The sequence below is a fragment of the Heterodontus francisci genome, chromosome 19 (assembly GCF_036365525.1).
Source record: "Heterodontus francisci isolate sHetFra1 chromosome 19, sHetFra1.hap1, whole genome shotgun sequence".
Classification (NCBI taxonomy): Eukaryota; Metazoa; Chordata; class Chondrichthyes; order Heterodontiformes; family Heterodontidae; genus Heterodontus; species Heterodontus francisci.
Genome location: NC_090389.1, coordinates 88,561,611 through 88,566,846, shown reverse-complemented (window position 1 = coordinate 88,566,846; position 5,236 = coordinate 88,561,611). Strand labels below are relative to the sequence as shown.

Sequence of the window (5,236 nt, the reverse complement as noted above, 5' to 3'; positions counted from 1 at the left end):
GTTTCTGCTAAAATTAATTTGCATAATCAAAATTGTTCAGCAGCAGAATATAATGGAATCATTTCTGCATTTTTTTTCTTTCCATTATAAAGTATTCCATGATCTATTCAAGAACAGTGACCTGGGGCAGTTTTACTAATTCAGCAGAAAATTAGTTTATTGCAAAAATAAGCATTTTAAATCGTGTGACCAGTCCTCAGTGTCTGAGTAATCACAAGAAGGCAGCTCACCACCACCTTCTCAAGGGCAATTTGGGATGGGCAATAAATGCTGGCCTGGCCAGTGACACCCACATCCCGTGAAAGAATAAAAAAAGATTTTAAATCTCTGAAAATAACTTAAGAAAACTATATAGCTTCATTGGTGTACACCAATCAGTTTCTTAATAAATTACATATTTTCTGGTACGATAAATCGCAGACACAAAGGGCCAAGCGGCCTCTTTCTGTGCCGTAAACTTTCTATGATTCTATGTGTCACGTGCCAGTGCAATGAATGAGCAAAACTGGAGAGCCGTCCCATACCAGGGCAATAAGCGGAATCTCGCCTGGGAGCATGGCTGGGTGTGTGGGTGGGCCCAATTCAAGCAAATTTATTTTTTCATGGGATGTGGGTATGGCTGGCAAGGCCAGCATTTGTTGCCCACCCTAATTGCCCTTGATAACTCAATGACTTACTAGGCCATTTCAGAGGGCAGTTAAGAGTCAACCACATTGCTGTGGGTCTGGAGTCACATGTAGGCCAGACCAGGTAAGGACGGCAGATTTCCTTCCCTAAAGGGCAATAGTGAACCAGATGGGTTTTTACAGCAATCGATGATAGTTTCATGATCACCATTACAGAGACTCCAGATTTCCAGACTCCAGAACTCAGTTCTGATGAAAGGTCACTGACCTGAAACGTTAACTCTGCTTCTCTCACCACAGATGCTGTCAGACATGCTGAGTATTTCCAGCATTTCTTGTTTTTATTTCAGATTTCCAGCATCTGCAGAATTTTGCTTTAATTTCTGGTTAGTTCGATGCTGAGAAGCTAAATTAGAAAAAAAGAATACTTGCATTTCTATAGCGTCTTTCATGCCTCAGGACGTCCCAAAGCACTTTAGAGCCAATGGAGTACTTTGGAAGTGTAGTCACTGTTGTAAAGTAGGAAACATAGCAGCGAATTGCGCACAGCAAGATCCCACAAACAGCAATGAGATAAATGACCAGATCATCTGTTTTTGGTCGGCTGAGGGATAAATATTGGCCAGGACACCGGGGAGAACTCCCCTGCTCTTCTTCAAAATAGTAGCAATGGGATCAATTACATCCAGCTGATATGGCAGACGTAGCCACAGTTTCTACAGGACCACAGTGTCCTAGGCCCATCCATCTTCAGCTGCTTCATCAATGACCTTCCTTCAATCATAAGGTCAGAAGTGGGGATGTTCACTGATGATTGCACAATGTTCAGCACCATTCGCAACTCCTCAGATATTGAAGCAGTCCATGTAGAAATGCAGCAAGACCTGGACAATATCTAGACTTGGGCTGATAAGTGGCAAGTAACATTCGTGCCACACAAGTGCCAGGCAATGACCATCTCCAACAAGCGAGAATCTAACCATCTCCCCTTGACATTCAATGGCATTACCATCGCTGAATACCCCACTATCAACATCCTAGGGGCTACCATTGACCAGAAACTGAACTGGAGTAGCCATATAAATACCGTGGCTACAAGAGCAGGTCAGAGGCTAGGCATCCTGAGGCGAGTAACTCACCTCCTGACTCCCCAAAGCCTGTCCACCATCTACAAGGCACAAGTCAGGAGCGTGATGGAATACTCTCCACTTGCCTGGATAGATGCAGCTCCAACAACACTCAAGAAGCTTGACACCATCCAGGATAAAGCAGCCCACTTGATTGGCACCCCATCCACAAACATTCACTCCCTCCACCACCGACGCACAGTAGCAGCAGTGTGTACCATCTACAAGATGCACTGCAACAATGCACCAAGGCTCCTTAGACAGCACCTTCCAAACCCGCGACCTCTACCAACTAGAAGGACAATGGCAGCAAATGAATGGGAACACGACCACCTGCAAGTTCCCTCCAAGTCACACACCATCCTGACTTGGAACTATATCGTCGTTCCTTCACTGTCGCTGGGTCAAAATCCTGGAACTCCCTTCCTAACAGCACTGTGGGTGTACCTACCCCACATGGACTGCAGCAGTTCAAGAAGGCAGCTCACCACCACCTTCTCAAGGACAATTAGGGATGGGCAAGAAATGCTGGCCTGGCCAGTGACACTCACATTGCTGAATGAATAAAAAAAAAGTTTAACATCCCATCTGAAAGACGGGATGCCTCAATACTGCACAGGGAGTATCGGCCTCAATTTTGTGCTCAAGTGTTTGGAGTGGGACTCCCCTCGGGGACTTCCTATTGTTCCACTAGCAATATGCAAATACACTATATAATTAATGTGTATCTGGGAGGACACACTGTGAGCACTGCATGGCTGATGAGCCACCAACACTCAGCCTGTGAAAATCATACCACCCACATCAATCAACGCCTTCCGGAGAGGGAGAGGGAGAAAAACCTGGAGTGAGGATTGCCCGCTAAGACATGAGCGAAAGGGACTGGCCCTTTAAAAACTGCACCGAGCAATATGGTCCATCATCTTAAGTGTCTTCAGGGTTTTATGGAAACCCAAGTTAGAAATATGCAAACTGGGCTGTAACCTGAAACTGGAAACTCAGTAACTGAAATAAAAATAACCCGTGTGCTATCACACTGGGCTTGTCAATCGGCGTGAGCTGGGTGCTAGGTGGGTGTCTGACAATCCAACTCCCGTGCCAGCCTGTTAGAAATCCAAAAATCCACCAAAAGGTATTTAAAGTTTTCCTTTTCTAAAAAGAAATTATGTTATCACCTTGTTAAATCTCCCTAATTAGTTTGGATTATGTTTCAAACCTGACAGTGCAGCAAAGACTGAGCAAAGCCCTGGTCGGCCATTTAAAGAACTCTTTATTTCATTAAAGGAAAAACAAACTTGTATTCATATAGCGCCTTTCACCACCTTCAGGACATCCCAACACGCTTTATGTCTCCAGATCAATAGTTGAGGCCTCCAGTCCATAGGAACTTTTATGTCTGCCTGAGAGGACAGATGAGGCCTCAGTTTAATGTCTCATACGAAAGACAGCACCTCGGATTCTGTGCTCAGGCCTCTGGAGTGGGGGTCATACCCAAGGCCTCCTGACTCAGGAATGTGGGTAAAGGACCCAGAGCCGCAGTGCAGGGTCAAGGCTGTGCAGGGTCAAGGCAGTGCAGGGTCAAGGCTGTGCAGGGTCAAGGCAGTGCAGGATCAAGGCTGTGCAGGGTCAAGGCAGTGCAGGGTCAAGGCAGTGCAGGGTCAAGGCTGTGCAGGGTAGGAGAGGAGAGTTGAATACGCCAACTTTGGGTTGTGAAAGCTTGGAGGGGGAAGGGAAGGCTGGAGGAGCGGAGGAGGTTCTTGCTGTGAAGTCTTGGGAAAGAGTGAGTCAGGAGGAGCCTCCAAGTCATCCCTCAATTTAAACAGTGAGGAGGAAGACCATGTAGGATGGGAGGGTGGAATTTGAAGTTTAGGAGGGACAAGAGAGGACATTTCATGGAGTACTTACCAGAGTAACATAAAGGAAATAGAGAGTAAAAGGGCAGTGACAACTGAGAGATGCAAATTAGTTAAAACTAAAAGATTTAAGAGAACCAGAGGGGAAATGAGGAGAATTTTTTTTTACACAGTGAGTTGTTGTGATCTGGAACGCGCTGCCTGAAAGGGCGGTGGAAGCAGATTCAATAGTAACTTTCAAAAGGGAATTGGAGAAATACTTGATGGGGAAAAATTGCAGAGCTGTGTGGGGGGGGGGGGGGGGGGCAGTCAGAAGGAGTGGGATTAATTGGATAGTGTCTCCAAAGAACCAGCACAGGCACAATGGGCCGAATGGCCTCCTTCGTTACTGTATCATTCTATAACCTTGATCTTTTGTGCTGTTGTGTGTGTAGTAGCAGGAAGGGGACGAGAGAACAATTTGGTGGATTTCAAAATGTTAGAAGTGGAACAGACACTGGGAGAGATCTTTGTAAAAGTGTTAGCAGTTTTAAGGCTCAGATTGTCAAAGTTTGCCAACAATTTGCAGAGGTGCTTTGCTGCAGTTTTGCTGAGAGTTTGCTGACAATTTTCAGAGGTATTTTGCTGAGAGTTTGCTGACAATTTTCAGAGGTGTTTTTCTGAGAGTTTGCTGATAATTTTCAGAGGTGTTTTTCTGAGAGTTTGCTGACAATTTTCAGAGGTATTTTTCTGAGAGTTTGCTGACAATTTTCAGAGGTGTTTTTCTGAGAGTTTGCTGACAATTTTCAGAGGTATTTTTCTGAGAGTTTGCTGACAATTTTCAGAGGTGTTTTTCTGAGAGTTTGCTGATAATTTTCAGAGGTGTTTTTCTGAGAGTTTGCTGACAATTTTCAGAGGTGTTTTGCTGAGAGTTTGCTGACAATTTTCAGAGGTATTTTGCTGAGAGTTTGCTGATAATTTTCAGAGGTGTTTTGCTGAGAGTTTGCTGACAATTTTCAGAGGTGTTTTGCTGAGAGTTTGCTGACAATTTTCAGAGGTGTTTTTCTGAGAGTTTGCTGACAATTTTCAGAGGTGTTTTGCTGAGAGTTTGCTGACAATTTTCAGAGGTATTTTGCTGAGAGTTTGCTGACAATTTTCAGAGGTGTTTTGCTGAGAGTTTGCTGACAATTTTCAGAGGTGTTTTGCTGAGAGTTTGCTGACAATTTTCAGAGGTGTTTTTCTGAGAGTTTGCTGACAATTTTCAGAGGTGTTTTGCTGAGAGTTTGCTGACAATTTTCAGAGGTATTTTGCTGAGAGTTTGCTGATAATTTTCAGAGGTGTTTTGCTGAGAGTTTGCTGACAATTTTCAGAGGTGTTTTGCTGAGAGTTTGCTGACAATTTTCAGACGTGTTTTGCTGAGAGTTTGCTGACAATTTTCAGAGGCATTTTGCTGAGAGTTTGCTGACAACTTGCGGAATGTTTTGCTGGAACTGATGGCACAGGTTTAAAGAGCCGGAGCCGGAAGGGGCGGGTGATGTCCCGGAACCCGAGGAACTTATCCCGAAGTTTAGAAAGTTTTTCTGAAGTTCTGGAGCCTTTCGTCCCTGTGATTCTCTCTGTCTGACTCTGCTCCTCCTCTCTCACTCTTATT

General features: G+C 44.7%; 1 protein-coding gene across 2 annotated transcripts in view; it reads left to right on the top strand.

Annotated features, from left to right (window-relative positions):
- Window positions 1-2,571: 2,571 nt before the first annotated feature.
- Window positions 2,572-5,236, top strand: part of LOC137380283 (solute carrier family 41 member 3-like) — a 72,912-nt gene continuing 70,247 nt past the window's right edge. The window contains exon 1 of one of the 2 annotated variants that reach the window (XM_068052175.1): window positions 2,572-2,885. The gene's annotated coding sequence lies outside the window, so the exon portion shown is untranslated. Of the gene's footprint in view, window positions 2,886-5,120 lie in introns of those variants that run through there. The other variant, XM_068052174.1, reaches the window with a different exon arrangement.